General features: G+C 55.6%; 1 protein-coding gene and 2 pseudogenes across 1 annotated transcript in view; 2 read left to right on the forward strand and 1 right to left on the reverse strand.

Moving 5' to 3' along the window:
* Positions 1-23,596, forward strand: part of LOC115485198 (uncharacterized) — a 2,106,330-nt gene that overhangs the window by 1,602,999 nt on the left and 479,735 nt on the right.
* The window catches only part of LOC103825013 (zinc finger protein 208-like), a 742,626-nt pseudogene that overhangs the window by 571,933 nt on the left and 147,097 nt on the right, over positions 1-23,596 (reverse strand).
* LOC115485058 (serine/threonine-protein kinase pim-1-like) overlaps positions 19,670-23,596 on the forward strand; it is a 213,710-nt pseudogene continuing 209,783 nt past the window's right edge.

Genomic DNA, 23,596 nt, shown 5'->3' on the forward strand with positions numbered 1-23,596 from the left:
GACACTGCCTGGCTGAGGGACACTGAGCTCCTGCACTTTGGGCTGTTGCCCTCGGGCTCCCAGCACAGGCCCAGGGGCAGAATCCCCTCCAGGAACTGCTGTTTGCTGTAAGCTTTGCTCTGGAACATTCCCCAGGGGGCTCTGCAGCGGCTGTAGCCCAGCCAGGTGCCCGGGGCCACCAAAGCCACCCCGGCAGTGCCCTCCTGCCCCGGGCAGGGCACAGAACAGCCAAGGAAAGGCTCGTGCTGGGCTCAGGGCAGGGACAGGACACTCCCCTGGTGCTGCCACGGGCACAGCAGAGCAGGCCTGGGCAAAGGATTGGCATCCATGTCCCAGGGAATCCCAGCAGGGATTACGTCTCATTGCACTGCTGGCATTGCATTGGTCATCAATTCAAATCATTTCCCCATGGAATTCTCATGGCAATGGCTTGGGGGAAGAGCCATCCATGGAATTCTCACCTGACTGGGATAAGAGTGATATCCGGCCATGGAAATTCCATGGGAATTTTTGCATTCCCAAGTCTCCCATTCCTGAATCCCACACTCCCACAGGAACTCCCCTCCTCCTCCCACACCCACCTTTGTGCTCCAGAGACTCCCGATGTGTATGTCTCCCAGGGGGTCCCGTCCATGTCCCCCAATCAAGGACTGAGGGACCCCCGGGCTGGGCTCCGACAGCGCCACTTCCAGGCACTGCAGGGAGTGCAGAACTGGGGGGACACCAAGATTTGGGAGAGCTGGGGGGCAGAAAGTGAGAGTTTTGGGATCCATGGCAGTCAACAAGCCAAGGAAAGGGGGGACATGAAGGGATGGCAGAGCTGGGAAGGAGGTTCAGAGCAAAAGAAAGGGGGTGCACCACCCTTCTCACCCTTGAAGGACACCGAGGGGGTCTCCGTCCTCCCGCCATTCATGGGGGTGGGGGTCTCTGGCCGTCTTTTTTGGGGTCTCCATTTCTGCATTTAGGGGCACCGGGGGTCTCAGCCCTCCTCACCTCACTCAGGTGGGACAAGCTTGTCTCTGGCTCTGGTCTCAGTCCTCTCCCATTGAGGAGAGCCCGGTGGGCTCGGTCCTCCCCCATAATGGAGGGGCCGGTGGTCCCGGTCCTCCTCCGTTAAGGAGGGCCCGGTGGGCTCGGTTCTCCTTCATTAAGGAAGGGCCGGTTGGTCTCGGTTGTCCCCCGTTAAGGAGGATCCGGTTCAGGGTTCGGCTCCACCCCGGTCCCGCGCGGGGATGAACGGGGGGGGTCAGATCATCTGCGTCCTCCCCCATTACCGGGAGGGGCCAGCTAGTCTCAGTTCATGTTTAATTTAATGAGGGGGGGGAAAGGGGCGTGGGGGTCTCCGCAGCCGCGCTTCTCCCCTGTTCCCTGGACTGTCTGCGCCCACTGTGGAGATAAGAGGGAGTCAGGTTATCTCCGGCCGCTTCCCGTTACCGGGAGGGGGCCGGATCCTCTCCGTTCGTACTTACCGTGATGTGATGTGGGCAGGGAGTGGAGTGCCCGGTGGGGTCTCCGCACCCTTGCTGCTCCTCCGCTGTGGGGGGCCGGGACCGTCTTCACCTGGAGGTGGGGTGTCAGATCATCTCCGTCCTCCTTCCCTTACCGGGAGGGGGCGGATCGGCTCCGTCCGTGCTTACCGTAATGTGCGCGGGGGCGGTCTGTGGACCAGTGTTCATCGCTGTGGTCCCCCGACGTCCAACGCTGCGATCCTCCGGTGTCCGACTGCCCCGGTCTGGGGGGCTCTGGCCGTTCCAGTGTCCACCGCTGGGATCCTCCAGGCTCCAGCCACTGCAGTGTCCACCGCTGGGATCCTCCGCTGTCCGGCTGCCCCGCTCCGGGGTCTCCGCCTGCTCCGGAGGTCTCCGCCGCCGATCCTGATCCCGAAACTCAGCCCCCTGCTCCTGCCACCCGCTTTATATACCCAGCCTGAGCCACGCCCCTGCACAGGACAGCCAATGGGAATTGAGGATACAGTGTGGGGGCGGAGCAACCAACGGTCCACATTGTGAGCAAACAGAGGGGAGGCGTGACCAAAATGCAGCCGAGCGATCTGATTGGTCAGGAGTGGAGGGTTCCAAAGGGGCGTGGCCCAGGGGGCAGGTGTGAGGGTGGGGTGGGGGCGGGGCCACGCTAGAATCGGGATTTGGGGAGAATTTCCTGCTTGTTAATAAAAGATATTGGTATTTTTTCACTTTCAGGTCTTCATTTCTTCCCAATGGAAATTGGAATTATTGGAAACTGGAATTTGTTTATTGGAAATTGGGATAACCTGAATCCTAAAGGAGGATTCCAGGACATTAAATTCAATTTTTAAATTTCTCTGACACCCGAATGAGGACAGATTCCATTAATTCCATATAATTCCAATAAATTCTTGTCCTGGTTTAGGGCAAATTTGGGAGAGAATACCTAAAAAGGGCTTCTCCAAAAACAAACCCACAGGGCCTCTCCCCCCCCAACCGGTTTGGGAAGAATTCCTCGGAGAGAGGTGGAAAGAACTTGTTTATTTGACAAGCACAGCACCCCCCAGCACACACAATGAACAATACCCGATGACACCACTCTTTCACTGCTCTGAAAGAAATGACAAATTCAGAAAAGTCTCTCCTGGGGGTTTGCTGTTATCAGTCCCTCTGGCGCTGGGGCAGCTGCTGCAGTCACAAGGTGCAAACTCTCTCTCCATGTTCCAAATCCCAGTCCAGAGCAGTCAGCAGGTCCAAACGGGGGGGGGAACAGTCCAGAAAGGAATTTGGACTGTTTAGCTAAAGTAACTAATGAGAAGGGGGGAAAAAACCAAGAGCAAGCAAAGCAGAAGCGAAGCAGAAGCAAGAGCAAAGGCAAAAAGCAGGGCAAAAAGCCAAAAAGCAGCAGCATGCCTGGTGCTATCTGGATGTCCCGCCGAGTGGCTGATAAGAGGCCCAAAACAAAACCTTCACTCTGTCAGTCTTAAAGGCACAGAACATAATATCCAGCATAAATTACACACACACGGATGGGGATAACAGTCACCCTAGGACAGGCAGCCACAAAGCCGTGCCCATTCCTGTTCATTGCTGCTCTGATGGGGATGGATCCTCAGCCACTGGGAGGCTGTTTATTAATTTCACTACTCCAGAGGCCTTTTCTTTCTTGAGCTCTTCAGTTCAGGAATTCAGTGAGAAAAGCTCACAAACTTTTGTTCAAAACACTCAAGCAAGAAAAGCCCCTGGGAATCATTCAAGCTTTTAATTCTTCAGTGGTTAGGTAGACAGATTTCAGAAATGCATTTAAAGTGGATATTCTATATGGAAAACAATTAAGAGAGAATTGATTTCTCTGTTTTCTTTTCCTTTTGATAGATTGATATCAGCAATGTCCAATTGATATTGACCCCAGCACCTCCTGATGCGGTTTGAACAGATATGAAGATCAAGACCCTTCATGGCTGGCAATCAATCAGACTTTGTCCTTACCCCCTCCCTTCCATGTCCCCCATCCAACCCCTGGCACTCAGAGCAGCTGAGGAATGGAGTCACATCCAGGGCTGTCCCCAGGGCTCAGGATTGGGGCCAGGTCAGTTCAATCTCTTTATTGCTGATCTGGTTGAGGCCATCGAGGGCACCCTCAGTCAGTTCCCAGGTGAGCCCAAGCTGGGTGGGAGTGTGGCTGTGCTGGAGGGCAGGAAGCTCTGCAGAGGGATCTGGACAGGCTGGAGCCATGGGCCCAGGACAATGGGATGAGGTTCACCAAGGCCAAGGGCTGGCTCCAGCCCTGGGCTCACAACCACCCCAAAGCCCTGACTGCCCTGCCCTGACCCTGATCCCCACAGCCTGTCCTGTTTCCTTCATCCATGCATTGCCAGGGACTTTCTGGGACAAGGGAACTCTGCTCTGGCTGTGGAGGGAGGTGCCAGTGCCACCACTGGAGTGGGAACCACAACTCATCAGGTTTGTGTCCTTTGGGGGTCAGGAACTGGTGGGACTCAGAGGCACAGAAAGTTTCTCTTCATGGCCAACAGACCACAGCTGAACAGGACACAATAACAATCACACTCTTCCCTGAGCTATGTGCAACGTCCCAGCAGTGTCTGATGAGTCCAGCATCCACAAGTGATTTCCATACTAGAATTAGTTTAAGACTAACATGGTTCTGTGATAGATATAAACACAATTAGGTCCTTATATCAGGATGCCTGTCCTGGAGTGGAGGCAAAACAGCTTGAACAATTCCTGATTTGCAAAGCTGTCAGTGGTGGATGGAGAAAGGAAGTCAGGCTGCTCTTGGTGTTGAGGAAATGCTGAAACCAGCCTTATGGAGGGGCTTGACAGCTGGCCTGCAAGCAAAGCTGAGTTAATAGAAGAAATAACCCTTGATGATTTTTGGGTATATCCATAGTAAGGAAGAAGACAAGGCCATCAGCAGGGAAACCGATTAGAAAAGAGACATGAGAAGTTTTGCAAGCTAGACTACGTGCCTAAGTAGATGTGTATATGTGCCTTATTAAATTTCTGTAAAACTTTTGCCAATTATATTGACACTGATTGCTTTGCACCAATGAATATAATAAGTTATTGTGATGTAGTTAATGACTTAAGATCACTCTTTGTTAAGGGTATACAAACTGGAGAACATGCAGAATAAAAACTTTTTTTTTTCCTGGACCTTGGTCACGTGTGTGTGTCACATCTGGCCCAACGGTGACATTTGGTGCTACCCTGACGTGATGGAACTGCCGGGCGAGGGGCAGCGAGGCCGGAGCCCAGCGAAGCTGAGAGCTGCCAGTCCAGACCTGATTCTGACATCTGGAAAAAAGGTGAGCTGCTGGGAACAATGGGGAATCATTTAACAAGCAAAGAACAGATTGTTTTGTCTACATGGAAAACTTCCTTAAAAAGAAAAGCAGTTAAAACAAGGGACTATGCTCTGCATAGTATTTTAATATGGGCAAAGTCTCAAAATTTTAAGACTCATGTAGCTACTGCTTTTAGCGTTAGAGCTTGGAAAGAAGTTGGAGAAAAACTCTGGAAGTAATTCAGAATGGGGATAAAGCAGCTGCAGATTTATCTCCTACTTGGAGATTGCTTTATAACACCTTAAAGGAGCGGAAAGCAGAGCAGGACAAGAAAGACCTGGAGGAGGAACTCGAAGCTGCTGGGGAGCAGCAAAGGGGAGAAGCTCAGCCTGGGTGTTCTGCTGGGATTTTTTCTGCAGGGACAGTTGCTGGGTCTGTTTCTACTGGAAAAGTTGATAAGGCTTCTTTGTGTTTGTCTGCAAAAAGCTTCAAATCCACATACCCCTCCCCCGTAGAGCGACTAGCTGAACTTAAGGTTAAATCTAACTCTGAGTCCTCAGCACAGCGGCCAGCTAAGATGACCTTAAAAAAGAAACAAATTGAGCCATCCACTCCTTTGCTTGATTCTGACTCTGAACTGCATGAACACATGGAAATATTAACTCTTTCTCCCCCTTTGTTTTCTGATTCTGATAGTGACCATGAGGAAATTACAGGGGTTAAAAGGTCTGAATAAATGCATACTTCTGTTTGCTGTAAAACTGGTAATAGAAATAAACTTCATAGAACTGGTAGTAGAAATAACCTTGGTAAAACTAGTAGTAGAAATAAGCTTGGTGTTTCAAAAGCGCGGCCTTCTGATAATGTTATTGTAACTGTTTGTGATTCTTTTCAGTGTTGGGAATATGTTAAAAGGAAAGCAGTTGAGATAGGAGACTGGGATTTAGTGGAGAAAATAGGGGCACCAAAGTGCTCAGCTGCTCTTGATATGGATGCTAATAGTGTTGCCACAAGTGTTGCTAATGATAAAATGGCTTTTCCTGTGTTTCAAGCAGTTCCTAATTCAGGACAAAATGATAGTCATGAGGTTTTTGCATGGAAGGTTGTGCAGGATCTTCAGTCTAAAGTAGCTAAATTTGGTATTAATTCTGCTGAAGTAATGCAATTATTCGTATTGTTAATACAGATTTGCTGTCTCCTTATGATATTGTGCAGTTGGCAGCAGTTTTTTTTCAACCAGTGCAGTATAAGGTATTTCCAGATAATTGGAGGCAATTAGCTGAGCAAACTGGTTTAGATAAAATGAAACTACCTCAGCAGGACACTGGTCATGCTGTAGGAAGTTGATGTTTTGCTTGGTCAAGGGCCTTTTTCTAATCCAGATTTAGAGGCACGGTGGGATCCCCTGGTTTTAACACAGGCTCAATGATTAGGTATGAATGCTATAACTAAAACAATGAAAATGGCAGCTCCAAAACAAAAATATGCCACTAAAAAACAAGGTGATTTTCTGCAATTTGTAGAAGAAATTGCTGCAGCAATTGAAAAACAGGTAGAGGATGAAAAATTAAGGGAGATCCTATGTAGGCAATTAGCCACTGGTGCAATGTGGGAACTGTTCCTCCTCACCTCCTCCCTCATCTCCTCTCTGAGTTCTTGGACTACAGCATAGACATGAGCCTGCACTGGGCCATTGATCATACTTTCATAATTTCTAAGCTTGTTGGTAACAGAGCCCACTGTCTCTCGACTGGTATCAGCATTAATCGTTGCAATGAAGGTGATGTCTTGAGATGGCCCCAGATTTGCCAGACTCCAACACCTTTGCCCTGTGCACCTGACCTTGTTGGGGTCATTATCATGCTGTCCATCCCTCCCAAAGAGAACCTCCAATACTGCCACTTCTCTCAACTGTTGGATCCCTTCCTCCCCCCTCAGAGGGTCTTCCAGCACATTCTATGGTGGTGCTCCTGCATTCTCTCCCTGTGGACAAACCTCTCTCTGGCACTCATTAAATCCACTCCCAGAGGGAAAGAGAGCCTGGCTCCCTTACAAAAATCTGATTGATACCTGAGTCCTGAGTCAAGGGTCCCAGATTCCTTGCCTCACCACCATCCAGTTGCACACCTGTACCCATAAGGTCCCAGACCCAAAATAGACAGGCTGTATAAGCCTCATGTCCCCAAAATAGACAGGCTGTATAAGCCTCATGTCCCCATTGTACAATGACTTTGTGCAGATTACGGAGATTTCCACACATCAGGGACTCAGTGATGATCTCAACTCTTGTCTCTCCTGCGGGTCCTGAGGGCCCCCCTTTCTTATCCTCATCTGGGTGCTCTGGCTCCATCTTCGACCTCCTTGTTTGCACCAGGGCAACTGCTGCTGGCTGTGATTGCCTTTGCAGTTCAGCTGGAATTTGGACTGTTGTAACATCTGTGGGTTCCACTGCTGCACCATCAGACTCTCCCTCTTTGTGGCAGGGGGAGGGTTTTTCACCAGCTGGGGAAATGTACTCCTTCAGCATCTGGCCCATCCCTTTCACTAGAACCCCCACCCAACCTGGGAGGTTCATTTCTGAGATGGGCTCTGGGGCAGGGTCAGGCTCTGGGGCAGCAGCATCCCTTGTCTCTGGGGTAGGTGTCAGTGTGGTTATCCAGGTTAATCTTCCCTTATCTCTGAATGCTAAATAGAACAGGCCTATCAGCAACACCAACCACTGTAAGGTATCATTAGCATTTAGAGTGGATCTGAACTCTTTGAAAACTGGTGGGGCAGACCCAAAGGGCTGGGTGAAGTGCTGGGAGAAAATTTCCCCCAATGTCATTTCCTCACAGTAAGTACCATTATTAAAGTAACCCCAAAACATACCCTTAGTGTCTGATAGCTCTGAATCCATGTGCCTGCCTTCCAGAGGAAGTTAAAAATCCATTAATTCGTCACCTTATTAGGCCATAAAGCAAACTGGATAATAGCCACAGCAGTCTTAGTTATGGTTAGCCTGTGTTCCCAGGGAGGGCCAGGCTGCTCCTGATGGGGCAGAAGGAAGAGCTCCAGGCCCTTTGTGAGGGTGAGTGAGGGCAGCAGGCTGTCAGCAGGGGCTGGCTGGGCAAGCTGCAATCCCTGGGCAGGGAGCTGCAATCCCTGCCCCAGCTGTGGTGGGCTTTGCTCCGTGTGTGGACAAGGGGTGCTGTGGGCAGAGCACACACAGATTTCAGGGATGTGGGCAGGGGGATTCATGGCCCGCACCTTGTAACTGATCCCCTTGGCCCCTCCTCTCTTGTGGCCATGGCAAGAGCTGGGTGGGATGGCTCTGGCAGAAAGGTCTCCTTGGATTCCTGCCATCCAGGTTCTGACTGTGGCCTCTGTTCCTGTCTCTTTCATCCCTTCAAGGCCTGAGTGAAGACAACAGCCCGTCCTGCATAAGCATATTTGTTCAGGTGATGTTTCGAGGGAAGAGCTGCAGAACTACTTTTCATCTTGCTGGCTCAGAAGAACCAGTGTCTCTTTAAGACCTCCAATCCCTTGGAAGTGAGACACACCTGGAGACCAGAGGATTCCAGCTGGAGTTCCAGGCACAGCTCTTGACTGCCACAGCTGAGCCTGTGGGAAGCTCCCATAGCTCCTGCCTTCTCTCTCGCTGTTGACAGCCCTCAGAACCTGCCCATCCCCTTTCTTCCCTCCCAGCTCATCCCTTTGCTTTGCCTTCCATTAATAAACAGTTTGGCTTCTTTGCTTTACCTGCATCTCTGTGGAGCTGGAGAGATGCAAATCCGGAGCCCTGGGACACACAGGCCCCTCCTGCCATTCTCTTCCACACCGTGCTTTGTGCACAGACACAGAGGAACGAGGGCAGATCAGGCTGGAAAGATCCCTGTGCTGAAGGTCCAGTTCCACAACACTGTGGAGTTACAGATCTTGCAGAGCACCCTGGAGCCTTGGATGTTGGAAGAGCAAACCTGAGGATGATCTGAACCCAGCTGTGAGGGATTCCATGGCAAACATCAATGGAGGGCAAAGGACCTTGGAATGCTGGAAGGTTTCAAGAACAGCTTCCTGAAAGCACAGCAGTGCTCCATCCTGCACAGGATCAGGAAGAGGGCAGAACCAGAGACCATCTGGGCTTAACAGAGAGCTTTGGGTGTGCCTAAGGGCAAATGAATCCGCAGCACGGTGCCTGAGACTCGGAGGTGCAACCGTGCCAGTGCCCGGAGCGCTGTCAGGCAGTGCTGGGATCCCAGGTGTGGTTCTGGTCCCCACAAGTGAGGAATGGCAGCCCCAGGCTCAGACCCAGTCAGAAAGCCAACCAAGTGAGACAGAGGGATGGCACCCTCCAGTTTCTCTTGGGCATGGCTGCAAAACAGCCCCTGCTGCTTCTTCCTCCACCTGTGTTTGGGTGTGTCTGGTGGCAGAGCCAGCCAGGTTGTGCTCTGCGTTCCAAAGCCTGTTGGGAGCGGGCATGAAAAGCGGTGCGTGCACAGCCGAGAGTCCTGGAAGGTGCTGGCAAGAGCATCCTGCAGGAACAGGGCTCTGGGCTCTGGCTGGGAACAGCCTGGTTTTGCTGCTGTGACCACAGGCAGGAGTTGAGGCAGGTGAAGAGGCAGTGGGCAGCTTGTGTTTGTAGAGGGCCTGGGGCTGCACTTCTGAACCTCGACCTGGAAACACACTTGGGGGAATACGAGCTAGAGCTGGAGTGCCTGTCCTGAAAGGACCTGAAGTCATTCAGCCTTGCCAGCATTTCTTAAGAGTGTATTGGTGTTGCCCAGGAAAGCTACACAATTGGGGAAATGCCTTTGGAGGAAAGGGGCTTGCTTCTCAAGGAAAGTGCTTCCCAGGCAGCTCCCAGTGAGGTGGGAAGGGTGATCCAGGAACCATAGGCCTGGCAGCCTGAGCTTGCCACTGATGAAGGCCTTGGAGCAGATCCTCCTGAGTGCCATCCCACAGCATGTACAGGGAACCAGGGGGTCTGCTGGAGGGTGGGAAAGCTCTGCGGAGGGACAGGGAAGGCTGGGGGTCCTGGCGGGGTGTTGAGGGCTTCTGTGTTGGAGTTTGGGGGTGTTGGTGTTGGTGGGGTGTCGGGAAAGGAGTTGTCTGGAAGGTGAGAAGTGTAGGCTGGAATCTGAGTCAGTTTTAAAGCAGCATCTGTGGTTTGGCACAACTTTGGTTACGGAGGACAGAAAGAATATCTGTGACTATTCTGGTTCATGGTCCTAATTCTCCTGCAGGGAACAAGAGGGGAGAGCTGTACTTTACTGGCAACTTAGATATCTGTACCAGGGGGAGGATTAGCCCTTTTGCCATCTACTCACTTTTTTGGGCTACTTTTGTAACACTGAGTGGACTGTAATTTCTTGAAAGCTTTTATTCTTTAAGAGAATTAGGATAATATCATCCCTTCATAGAAAACCATTTGCAAACCAAAGAAAGGCCCTTGTTTTTCCTCTGTGCAGTGTTATTTTAAGTGACTCTCAGTGGATGATGTTAAGGCAAATGAGTTGCTGCTTTGAGACAGAAGCAAATTCCAACTCGTCACCTTCTCAGGCCATCCCAATGAAGTTGGGAAGTTTTCAAATTTTTGGAACTACTTGAGTTGAGCAATGGGAAGTAAAGCTTTCCTGAAGTGAGGATTCTTAAATGCCAGATTCTTCTGTGCCTTTGCCACTAAGGTGTTTTTGTGCTGAAGGAAATGACTTCTATGAGAAAATCATTTCAGCATGGAGTGAGAGCTTCTGACTGAGACCAAGTGTTGCCAGCAGTTGCTCCAGGTGCTCCTGCCAACAGCTCCTGCAGGAAGGAGCACAGTCCCCAGTGCACGTGGGTTTTGGCTCCCTCTGGCACAGAAGCCCCCCAGGGGCACCGGTCTCTGGGGCAGGAGATGGGCACCACTGCTGCCAGAGTTTGGGGGGGGCAGGTCTGCTTGGGCAGGGACTCTGCCACACCTGCTGATGTCAGCACTCCCCAGGCTGAAGGGGTCAGAGCAGCATTCATGCCCTGGCCCACACGTTCCTTGTCCGTGTCACACCCATGGGTTTAGGATGACCACTGGCCAGGACGTGTCCCAAGGAGACCGAGCCAGATTCTGTGGAAGGCCCCATGCCTTGCCCAGCAGAGCCCTGGGGGCTCCTTCTGCTGCCCTGAGCCCACAGAGCAGGGCAGCGTTTGCTGATGGTTTGAGCTGTTCCTAAAGACCCTGTCGGGCTGTCTTAGACATTTGGGGTGAGAGATTCCTTCAACCTGGGCCACTTTGGGTGGGCTGGGGGTGGCCCCAGGGCAGGCAGAGTGTGTGCAGGGGCCCTTTGTGACACGGTGTAGCATGGGCACTGTGGCATAGAACAGGTGTCTAAGGGCCCTTTGTGACACATCATTACTTAGGAGCTGGCAGTGACAAGAGCACACCACAGTGCTCAGAGCACACAACGGGACAGGACGGGACAGAGCGGTGCCGTGAGGAGCCCCCACACAGCGCTCTCATTCGTGTCCAAACCGGAGCCTTTCTGAGGCATTGTTCCTGCAGCTGAGCTCGAGGCCTGACCACAGGACTTGCCGACCCGTGGTCTCCCTGAGGCTTCTCTTCTGCAGGTGCCCTCGAGGGCAGAGCGTGGGACTTGGTGTCCCAGAGGCATCTCCCATCCCTGCCGCCAGTGCCCTCGAGGCCAGACCACAATCATTGACAGGAGTCTCCTGTCCTTGTGGCAGGAGCCCTTGGGACCGAGTGCAGGACTTGCTGTCCTATTGCCTTCCTGAGGCTTCTTTCTTGAAGCTGCCTTCCTGGCACGACTGCAGGACTTGGTGACTTGGAGCTTTTCCAAGGCATCTCTCCTGCAAATACCAACAAATCCAGTAAGAGACATGGAGCAGAGACCCCCAAGAGTGCCCAAGCTGGCCTGGGTGGAAGAGGAGGGGAGAAGAAGACCCTGGAGTTCCCCAGCACAGGAGACTGAAGAGGTGGTGCCGTTCCAGCCACCGCAGGAGGGTGAGTGGCAGAGCTGAGCTGCAAGACTGGTGCCTGCAGCCGGATTGATCCAATGCCATGCCATGCCATGCCATCGCCTGGGGACATGCTCACGGACAGGACAGAAGAGGGGCTGGGCAGGCTCCCCACAGGAGTCGTGCTCCATCTTCCTGGGGCTCTCCCTGCCTGGGGATCGCAGCGCAGGACTGGGCTGTGTTCTCTGGCCTCTCCTGCAGCCCCTCAGCTCTGTCTGTGCTTGCTTTTTGCCAGATCCAGCAGTGGAGCGCATGGGAGAGCAGGAATCCAGCTGTGGCCGCTTCCGCAGCACAGCTCAGGTACCTGCAGCCATCCCCAGCTGGGCTGGGCCTGCTGACCCTGCTCAGCCGAGCACCGTGTGTGCAGCATTCCATGAAACATCCTTGCCTTTCTGCCTTTCTCCTACAGCTCGTTTGCAAGTTCATCAAGAGAATTCAGAAGGAAGAGACCATCGCCATGGGCACTGGGTTCGGACCATACCCTCCTATCTTCCAAACTAAGACCAGTGCTGCCCTGCTGTGTATGCTTGTAGAGGAAGATTTTTACAATCCAGCGCAAGTAAGCAGCCTGTGCCCAGGGTTTGATTCTCTCAGGAATTGCTTGGCCTCCCAAGCAATGCATGCGGGTTGCTGTGAGCCTTTGAGGCCACATGGCAGTGTGGTGGGAAGGGAAGCACTTCCCTGGGAAAGCTGGGGACATTGCTCCCTCTGGCAGCTTTCAAGTCTCCCTTTGCCTTCTCCAGGTGCCCGCCATGGTGAGGTATATCCACCAGTGGCTCATGGCCAATGATTCTGATGAGCACAGGCTGGACAAGCCCCTGCTGGATCTCACAGAAGCACAGCCGGATGACGCAGTGGTGACGCTCCTGCGTCTGGCCCCATCCTGTGACAGGTATGGGGCCCACCTGCCCAGAGAGCTCAGGGCTCCCCAGCGAATCACCCTGTACAACCTGGCCCAGGTATCTGACCAACAGAGAGCTCCAAGGCCCTCTGGCTGCTCCCTTTGCCAGCCCTGGCATGTCAGCCCCTGAGCCTGCTGCCTTGCTCCCTCCCTGCCCCTCAGGGGTCTGTCCCCACAGGGCTGGGCTGCCTGTGTGCTGCTGGCGAGGGGCAGTGGGCAGAGGCAGAACTGGCATCCAGCTCAGCTCCCTGCGGTGCTGTGTCTGAGACTACCTGAGACAGAGTTCTAACCCCACAGAGCTGCCATGGCCATGTGGAAGACCATCATGGGCTCATCCAGGACTGCGGAGCTGGTGCAGCTGACACTCCTGGATGTGCTGGGGAGCTGGCCAGAGTACAGCACGTGCACCTCTGATGGGGACGAAACGGGTGTCTTTGCCCTGGCTGTGAGTTTCTGCAACTGGCCTTTGATGGGCCCAAGGCCACCTCTCCAGGCGCTCTCCATCCTCCTTTTCCCACTGCATCTCCCTGCCTCAAGTCCTGGCCTGAAACCTGGCCCACGGGCAGCTTCAGGCCTGCCGGGCCTTGTGCTCCCCCTGTGTCTCTCTGGGCCTCTCCCTGCCAAGCTCGGGCCCTGCCACATGGACACCTCAGCACTGAGCGCTGTCTCGGGGGGGCTTTGTTTTTTGCAGGCAACCGTGGTGATGTGGAAGATCCTCCAGGTGCCCTGTATCCCACGTATATTGAGGGTGTATTTTCCCCGCCTATTTGTGCATCTGCTCTTCCAAGTGTTCTTCAGCACTCTGGATATGCCAGAGGAGGTCGATACCTTCTGGAAGCAATGCCAGGAAGAGCATGGCCTTACCACCAGCCCAAACAGGTGCTCCATCTCGGTCCTCCTGTCCCTGCCATGCCGCCTGGTAAGGAGCCAGTGCTGCCAGTGTGACCTGGGCTTTGCTCTGCACACAGGTTTGCAGTGCGGACCCTGAAGTCCCTGCTCTGCCTTCTGCGGTGTGAGGATGTGGTGGTGGCAATGGAACGCAGGCGTGGCTAGGACACGCTGCTCTCTGTTGACACCCACCACTTTGCCGTGGCTCTGCTGGGCAGGTGAGACCCCCTTCTCCCCACTGCCTCTGACATTTGTGCTCTGTGCCCAGGTGCCCCACACAGTCCCCGTGGTCGTGGGCTAGAGGGCCCTGCACTGAGGGACGGCCAAGCACACTGGAAAAGGCTGGGAGAGGAGGGTGCCCATGAGCAACCAACTCCCACATGGCCCAGGTCCCCTGTCTGGAAGGCTGTTGGGGAAAGATGAGAACTCTGTGAGTCACGTCTGGGAGAGGTTTGCCCACTGGCTCAGGGTCTTGTTTCCTTTTTCCACTTGTCAGAGAAATTTGCCAATCAACATACACTTTTGTTCCAAGATTGCATTCTACCTGCTCAGCATGCTCGGCAAAGAAATGCCATACTGGGATTTCCCTGCCCTGGCATTCCTTGTGGAGGTGAGCCTCAAGGGCAGCACTGCCGTTGCTGAGTGCATCCTTCCAGCTCTCTGCCCTCTCAGAGCCACAGCTGCCAGGACGGTGCCCGTGCCCTGTGCTGCTGCCTGGGCCCAGCCCTGTGCGGTTCCGGGCTCCTGATGGCAGCGTCCTTTGTCACTGCCCTGTGCCTTTCAGGTCCTCGAGTGCCTGGACTTGAAGGAATGCAGTGACAGTGTTCTGGAGATCATGTCACAGAACCTGCAGAGTGAGCACAGGGCGAGGCGTTATTTGGCCCTCAGAGGCCTCGTAGTGCTGGGCAAGAATCCCTTGATGGTGAGGAGGGGACAGTGGCTGAAGCCGTGCAGGCAGCGTGGGGCTGGGCAACGCAGTCGCTTGGCCTTACCTGGGCTTTGGGCGCTGGGGCAGCTCCTCCCATCTCTCCTGCCTCCCACTTCAACTGTACAAATGCTTCGGGACAGGCCTTTGGCCTTTGGGCCCTGCAGCAGCAAGGTGGTGTTTCAGAAACTTGTGTTCCACGCAGGCTGAAAAAATGGGGAGCCTGACTGAAAGTCTTGTGGAGCTCCTGGAGGAAAATGACAGTGACATGGTCAGGATGACCATTCTTCTACTCAGATACTTGCTCCTGGATAATGGTGCCCCAATACCCACCCCCATCGCCCTGCAGCTGGCTGAGGCGCTCCTGCCACTCTTTGACTGCGTAAGGCTCTGTGCCCACGGCCACGGCCACTGGCTGCTGCCCGGACACTCCACTGCCCTATGGAGATGCAGCCCTGTGCCCTGGGGGGCCTGGAGCAGCTGATGCTGAGGTCTTTTGCCCTTCCTTTCATACAGGATGATAGCCAGGTGCAGCTGAGCTCCATGTGTGTCTTTCAAGAGATGCTGGACTTATTAACGCAGGAGGGAAGAAAGGCCCTGAAGTCACACGTGCGCCAGAGCCTGCTCCCACTCTACTTCCACTGCCATGATGAGAATCAGCTTGTAGCTGAGGTGAGGACTTGTGGCCAGCTGCTGTCCCCCTTGGAGGGGGCTGGGCTGCCTCCTGCCCTGGCACTTTGCAGCCTCCTCCAGGCTGTAGCACTGGGACGCTCCTGTGCCCTGGCCTGTGAGGCCATCTCCACATCTCTGCTGCTCCCCAGGCCTCCCGGGAAATGCTGCATTCTTCAGCCAAATTCCTGAAGAGGAGGGATCTTGAGCAAGCACTACAGGTGGATCAGACATGGAGGTTCGGCGAGAGCCTGGTAAGGATTGCCAAGAATCCCCCGCCCCATCCTCGAGAAGGCCCTCATCCTCGAAGGCAGTGATCAGAGTGCGGGGCTGGCAGCTTTGCCCCTGCCCGCTGCTGGAACCAGAGGCAACACGGGCTCTTTCCAGGCTCCTGTGGGCCAGAGCCAGGTGCTCGTGGAGCCTCTGCCCGGCGGGGCTGCGGGCTGGCACCGCGGCTCCCCGGGCAGCAGCCGGCCCTCTGGCCCCTCCCATCGGGAGCCCAGCGCCAGCGGCTGCTGGCCACGCCTCAGGGCTGTGCGGGCAGTGGAGGCCGGGGCTGGGCGCAGGCAGCGCCCGGCCGAGGGGCTGAGCCCGCACCAACCCTTCCTTCCCTCCCGCCGCTCTCTTCAGCTGGCAGAGGACAGGAGCCGAGCGGCCGAGCACCTGCGCCGGGCCCTGCGCTACCTGCAGAGCCCACAGGAGCCCCTGCGAGAGGCGGCCATCAGGTTCATGGGTGAGCCACGAGCCCGGGCTCCCTCCCCGGCCCGCCGCAGCTCGGCCTCAGCCCCACCTGCTGCCCCGGCAGTGCTGGCCGGGCCCGGCGCCGTGGAGCCCCGGCTGGCCTCGGCGCTGCTGTCGCCCTCTGGCAGCCGAGCCCTTGGGTGGCAGCGTGCGGCCAGGGCCCGGGCTGAGCCCTGCCGGGCCAGCAGGCCGAGTGGCCACAGCGCCGGCAGCACTGCTGGCAGGGAGCTGTGCCGCTGGGGCCGTGACAGGCTCTGTGTTCACAGGGATGGCCGGGCAGCACCTGAGGGGAAAGAAGGAAGAGCTCCAACTGATCTGCAGTGGTGAGTGAGGGCAGTGGGCTGGCAGCAGGGGCTGGCGGGGGCAGCTGCAAGCCCTGCCCCGGCTGCAGAGTTTTCTGCTCCCTTTGCGGACGAGGGGCAGAGCCGACGTCGCAGGGGCGACATGGGCAGAGCACACAGAGATTTCAGGGCCTGTTGAGGGATTCGTGGCCATCAGTTTTGGACTGGTCCTGTTGGTCCCTGCTCCCTCCTGGCCATGGCTAGATCCGGCTGGGATGGCCCTGGCTGGGGGCTCTCCTCGGCTCCCTGCCGATCTGGGATCTGACCATGGCTCTGTTCCTCTCTCTTTCAGCCCTTGAACACTTGACGGAGGACATCAGCTGTGCCGTGTCAGACATGGCACTTCAAACATTGTATGTCCTCCAGGCACTGCAGCGTAAACGATATACCCTCTTCCAGAGGCTGCAAGATCAATTCCGCAGGGCCTGGAGGACACGGCCTCATCTGTCGGGGCTCAGCTTGCTGTGCTGCTGGAACTCTGCAGAGAGCTGAGCCCAGAGGCTCTGTCCGCTGGGGCCACCTGAGCCAGCGGGAATTTTCTATTTCTTTAAAACTGTTCTTTTCTTTTTTTTGTTTTTTTTTCTTTAGCATATGAATATAGAATGTGTTATAATACACAGACTCCCAGGAGTTTTCTTTTGCTGCCCAGGGTCTGCAGGTCATAGGGGAAAAGGGGGAAAAGGGGGCCTGGGCTCAGCAAGCTGCCCAGATGTGCAGTGCTGCAGGGAAAATGGCCAGAAGCCCCTTGCCCTTTGGTGGTTCTGCTGAAGCCTTTGCACTGCCAATGGAGTGGCTGGGCAGGGGCTGGAGCTGCGGGGATCCCTGTGAGAGCGGTGCCTGGAGATGGCCACAAGCTTTTGTTCCAGGCAGGAAGCGCCACCCGTATCCTCCTGCCCGTGTGCTGCTGCCTGCGTTGCTCAGGGCTCCGAGGTGCCTCTGGCTGGGGCTCCTCGGGAGCTGCTGTGGGGCTGCAGCTCTGCTGCTGGGCAGCTTGGCCAGGCTGGGGGAGACCCTGAGGGTCTGGGGCACCAGGAAGCCCTGAGCAATTGGGTGTCAGAGGCCACAAGCAGCCCCCTGGCACCTGCCTTGTTCCTGCTGGAGCTGACTTGCAAAACAGATCCTGGGCACTCTGGAACTAACAGCATCAGCGTTGTTGGAAACAGAAGGTTAGAAAAGACCTTGGTGATCATCAAGTCCAACCTGTGCCTTGACACTGCCTTGTCTCCCCTGAGCCTCCTCTTCTCCGGGATAAACAACCCCAGCTCCCTCAGCTGCTCTGAACAGGACTTGTGCTCCAGACCCCTCACCAGCCTTGTTGTCATCCTGGGTTTCTTCTTCATGCTTCTTCTTCCTTCTTCTTCACGGGTTTTGGTAGCTTTTTGTAATTGGGCAGAAATTCTGTATTGCAGGCTCTTTGAGATCTGTTATTGGGTTAAAAGGGAAAATAATCTAGGTGTCAGTTCTTAATTGAATAGTTTTGTCTTAAAAGACCTTGTAACAAGATATTATTAGCCATTTTTGTGCCTTCTAATGAAAAGCTGCTGAACTCACATTATTGAGACTGCTTTACTGATAAGAAATAATAAACACTTGAGTCTGAAGATGAATTACTGTCTCAAGTCCCTTCAATCCAGAGCCAGTGAAACGGACGACTGGTACCCCCACACCCTGAGGTAGTGCCAAGGCAGAACTTGTTCATGCTCTTTTCTCCTGGTGATTTTCTAATCCCATCCAGACTCTGACAGCAAAGCTGTGCTGGCGAAAAATGACTGACCTTGGAATACTCAGGCACTTTCTGGGTGGGTGTTTGAATCTGCTTTTCCAGAGCCTTGGGCTGAGCAGGGTGAGGCCGAGGCCTGGGGCCCTCCAGCTGGCACCGGGGAGCCCCTGGGGCAGCGGCGAGGGGCGGCACTGAGGGGCGGCACAGGGTGCATTTCCCCTGAGCCGGCGGGCGGGCGAGCGGCAGGGAAAGGCGCCCTGGGCACAAGGGCAGGCACAAGGGCCCCGGCTCTCTGCAGGGTGGGCGGCCCATCGCCAATTGCTGCTCCCAGAACTGCTGCCAGCGCCGTGTCTCCTCCCTGCCGCTGACCCTGCACCTGCAGTGCTGCGTCCGCCTCTGCCGGGCTCCCCGGCACGGACGGCAAGGGCGTGGACACGCTGCAGCAGGGCCCAGGAGGGACACCGAGATGGTGTGAGAGCTGCAGCTCCTCTCCTGCAAGGAAAGGCTGACACAGCTCGGCTTCTTCAGCCTGGGAAAGAGACCGAGCCTTGATCCAACTGTGCCCTTCCAGTACCTGAGGGCAACCTACAAGAAAGCTGGACAGGGACTTTGTATGAGGTCAGACAAGGACAGGACAAGGGAGAATGGATCCAAATGGACAGAGAATAGGTTTAGGTAAGGGATTCAGAAAAAAGACTCTCCTGGAACAGGCTGCCCAGAGAAGGTGTGCATGTCCCATCCCTGACAGTGTTCAAGGCCAGGCTGCATGGAGCTCTAGACAAGCCGGTCTGGTGCAAGGGGTCCCCAGCCACAGCAGGGGGGTTGCAGCCATGGGATCTTTGAGATCCCTTCCAAGCCAAACCGTGACACAACTCCATGACTCTGGGATTCTTCCCCTACTCATCCTCTGGCAGCAAAAGAAACTTGGTCCCAAGCTCCACACTGCAGACCATGACTTTTGGCAGCGTGCAACTGTGTCAACAGAGGATGAAAAGAGATGACATTAGTGACATGATTTCCCTTTTCTCCTAGAAAATTAAATGCTCTGCTCCTGTCCACTTGCACAAAATTGTCAGAAGAGGCAATTCTTCCCCATTAAATGCTTCGTCTCACACAAAGAAGAAAGAAGCCACAAGCCAACACTCTTCTTTATTGCTACAATGTTTTCTTTGGTTACTTCTCTAATAGGAATGACTTTGGGGTATGATTTGTTTGTTTCTCTCTTTCGTTCCTTGGGGCGCGCGGCGGCTCCTCCGTTGGGTTCCTGGGGGCAACGGAGGAACGGCCGCGAGCTCCGGCGGCTCCGCAGCAGCAGCAGCAGCAGCAGCAGCAGCAGCGCTTTTCTCGATCGGTTTTCTGCTCGACTTTCCACTTGCTCCCCATCCCGTCCCGTCCCGTGCCGCCCGTGTTCCGCCTCTCCCAGCTCATGCCATGTCCCTCAAGGCGCCCCTCGGCGGGGCCACCCCGTGCCCGCCCCTGCCCAGCCCACCGTGGTTCCGCCTCCACCGGTCTCTCTCCGTACTGGCTGTGGCGCCGCTGGAAGAGCCGCTCGCTCTGGTGCTGGCGGAGCAGCGCGGTCTTTTGGCTCCGCCTGGCGCGGGCTCTCGCCCAGCCGCGGCCGAGGCCCCGGCCCTAAAAGAAGCCCCGGGCGGCTCAGCAAGCAGCAGCGCGCCGGGCAGGCGGGTGCCCCGAGCAGAAGAGCGGGAGCGCGGTGCCGCCCGCACGGATGGAGAAGCCTCCCCTAGAGCAGCTCTACCGGGAGGGTCCGCTGCTGGGCAGCCGCAGCTTCGGCAGCGTTTACTCCGGGACCCGGCTCGCCGACGGCGCCCCGCTGTAAGACGGGGCCGGTCGGAGGGGGCGGTGGGCGGCGGGCGATGGGCTCAGCCCGCCGCTCGCCTTGGCATGCAGGTAGCCATCAAGCGAGTGTCCCAGGACCGCATCTCGGAGTGGGCGTGGCTGGTGAGTGAGTGGGGCCAGCTGATGGAGCTGACGGGGCGTGCCGGGCGGGGCAAAGGCGAGGCCCGGCAGGGCGGCAGCCGGAACACTGCGAGGGGAGCGAGCGTGGAGTGAGCAGGGTGGCGAGCAGTGGCAGGGCCGGGCAGGGGGTGCCCGAGGCGCGGCGCAGCATCGGCCCCGCTGACGGCATCGCGGTGCCCCCGCAGCAGAACGGCGCCCTTGTGCCCCTGGAGCTGGCGCTGCTGTGGATGGTGTCGCAGCCTGGCTCCCGCGGCGTCGTGCGGCTCCTGGACTGGTTTGAGGTGCCCGAGGGCTTCACACTGGTCATGGAGCGTCCGGAGCGCTGTCAGGACCTCTGGTATTTCCTGCACGAGCGGCGCTTCCTGACAGAGCCCGTGGCGCGGGGGCTGTTCCGCCAGGTGCTGGAGGCCGTGCGGCACTGCAGCAGCTGCGGCGTCCTGCACCGCGACATCAAGGCCGAGAACGTCCTTGTGGACCTGGCTACAGACGAGGCGAAGCTCATTGACTTTGGGTGTGGCACGATCCTCCAGGACACATTCCCCCCCTTTGCTGGTAGAGGGGGAAAAGGGAGAAAAGGAAGGAGGGGGAATCCTTCTTCAGCCAGCTGCAGCCAAGTTGCTTTCTGGCACGGCAAGGGCTGGCTGTTGTGGAACTGGAGCTGGAAAGGAAGGAGAGAGGGAGGGAGCAGGATATGCCTGATGAGCTGCGCCCGTGTCCCATAGGAACGCCAGAGTACAGCCCACCGGAGTGGATCCTCTTTGGCTGCTACCATGGCCAGCCAGCCACCATCTGGTCTCTGGGCATCCTGCTCTATGAGCTGGTCTGCGGGCACCTTCCTTTCCACACCAAGGAGGACATCGTCCGGGGCCAGCTCTGCTTCCCCGCCCGGATGTCTCAAGGTGGGGATGCACCTTCAAGGCATGAGGGGAAGAACGGGCTTGGGAGGGGCAGCTGGCACAGAAGCGTCCTGCTCTTGCAGCTGGTGAGGAGGTGGATCTGCTGGGCTCAGGTGTAGGAGGTGGCCCCTGTGCCTCTGTGCTGGTGTCCTCGGCAAGAGAGGATCGATGGGAAGCTTTTGGCTGCAGCTCTGAGCACTCCTGGTGTGGCCTGAGCACTGTGGAATGTGGAAGAGCATGGACAGGAGCCTTGTCCTGCTGAGCGGCGGTTTCTGGTTTCTCTCCGCAGAGTGCCAGCACCTCATCAGGTGGTGTTTATGCATGGACCCTACCGACAGGCCATCCCTGGAGGACCTTTTTGAGCATTCTTGGCTGCAGGAGCCCTGCCTGACCCAGGAGACAGCAGAGCTGCATCCCTGTGCACAGTAGGATCCTGGAGCCCAGCAAGTACCAGCAGCACGCATCCCGTGGCGCTGGAAGAAAAGCCTGGAGTGTTTCCCTGTGGCTGCGGCACGGAGGAGAGAGCACAGCCGAGGAGATGCTTCCGCTGGTCCTCAGCGAGCTGTGGAGGGAGCGGCTCCGAGCTCCCCATCCTATTGGAGAAGTGGTGGCAGTGCGGTGAAGGTGCCACGGACTGGGACAGGGGAAACATCCCCCTGCACCTCAATGGCATCGTGATGTCGCCGCAAGCTGAGGCACAGCTGGCGTGTTCTTCTGGAGCACGACGTGGAGCTGGGAACACCATCCTGGAGCTGGCCGCTGGCGCGGCAGAGCCGATGGGCTTTGGCTGCGGCCCCTGCCTGGAGGACACGCTCTGTGCCCCGATGAAATCAAGATGAGTCCCCAGCCGGCACAGGGGTGGGGGGGATGCTGGTGCTTCCAGGCAGGGCAGGGCTCGGTCTGGCCCCGTGCTGGAGGTTCCCCACTTGGTGGCACTGGGGAATATTAATTTTTCTGCTGGCCCCCGAGTTGCTTTTTGGCGGGACAGGGGACAGATGTTGTGGAAGGGGAGCTGGCTGCTGGCCTTGCTGACAGCTTCTGCCAGCCAGCCTGGCACGGGCTGAGGCAGGGGCAGCCAGCCTGACAAAAGCATCCATCCATGTGGATGGTGGGGAGCAGAGCGGGGGTGGGACGGGTTCCGGAGCTGTGCCCCAGCTGGTCTGCTCTGCAGGCCCTTGAGGAAGGGGCGCATTTATGGGTGGGAAAGATGGGGATTTTCCCCACCCGTGGGCAGGTTTAATTCACCCATGGAGTGGTCAGACCCTTCTCAGGCCTGTGAAACAGTGACAGGCTTTGCGCTTCTTCTTGTTTCCAGGTCTTGTTTTGAATTGACTTCCATGCAATTTTTCTCTGTTTTTCCCAGGAGGATTTCACCTGGTGCCCGGATCAGACAGGGAGGCGCCTGCAGTGTCTGTGGAGCACATCCAGTGGCAGCACCCCAGGGGCCACGGTCTGCAGGGACAGCCCCTTCCAGAAGGACAAGGACCTGGTGCGGGATCGGCTCCTCTCCTGGCAGCAGCTCTCCAAAGGTGGGCACCCGGCTCCACAGCTCAGCTGGCAGAAGGGCTCCGGGCAGGTGGCAACGGGCACACGGGCATCCCGCTCTTGCAGCTGCTGAGGAGTTGCTGTGCCGTGATTAAGCAGAGGAGGTGGAACGTGGCCTGCCACGCTGCCCTTCTCTAAAAACAGAGAATGGGTCGGGAGGTTTGGGCTCTGAGCTCAGCCAGCAGTGTGGCCCAGGCACAGGCCATGGTGGGACAGGGGGACAGGAGCCTGCTGCAACTGACCGTGGCTCTCTGGTTTCTCTCCGCAGGCTGCCAGCACCTCATGCCATGGGAACGGCACCACTCGGCCTGCCAGGCTTGGGGGGCTGGAGGGCATCCAGTGTTCATTTCTGTCAAAAATAAATTGGTTTGATATTTTTTTTTGTCATCATCATGATCAGAGCGTTTCTTTCAATCCTTTTCCAAACTTTTGGCCTCCTGAATGTGTATTAGCACACAGTACATAAGTTGGGTTTGGATCCTTTTGCCTTTTGCACGTGAGGCAGGGTGGGAAGCCCTCTCCGTACCCCAATCTATCGGTTTTGCTTGTGCTTTATCCAAACCACTGCCAAATTTCATTTAGTAACTACTGGATTCTATTTGATTGTATTATTTTATCTCAGTTAAAACTGCTGCTAAATTTTAAGTTTGTGGTTTATTAAATTAGAGATATGGGACCTTCATATATAACATCAAGAATATGGCTTAATAGTTTACAAAATCAAAATTAATATTATTCAGCTGAATTAACAAGGAATAGAAAAGCATTTGAGACTTAATCACAAAGGATAAAGTAACAGAAATGATTATTATTAATCACTTGATTAAATGAATACGTTTTACCCTAATGAGTTAATAGCTCAGTCTCCTCTGGCTTTTGATCTCCTCCCCAGAAGGGGTGCAGTTCTTTCATCTCCTCTTCACGAGGGGCACAGTCCTTAGGGTTTGGTCTCAGCTTGGCAGGGGGTGTAGTTTTTTGGATGATGATGACTGCCAAAAAGCCCCTTTAAATCCCCCCCAAAACCCCCAAATCCCCTAAAGCCCCTCACCAAACCTCCCCCCAATCCCCTCAGGATGAATTTTTCATTCATTTCAGGTAATTTTGGGTGGATTTGTGGGATTTTGGTACATTGGATGCTGAAGTGGGCATAGGATTCAAATCCACTCAAAATACCCCCCTAAAATCCCACAACATAGCCCCAACCTCTTCAGATGGATTTTAAGGTAATTTTTGTG

Source organism: Serinus canaria, chromosome 25 (assembly GCF_022539315.1).
Source record: "Serinus canaria isolate serCan28SL12 chromosome 25, serCan2020, whole genome shotgun sequence".
Lineage (NCBI taxonomy): Eukaryota > Metazoa > Chordata > Aves > Passeriformes > Fringillidae > Serinus > Serinus canaria.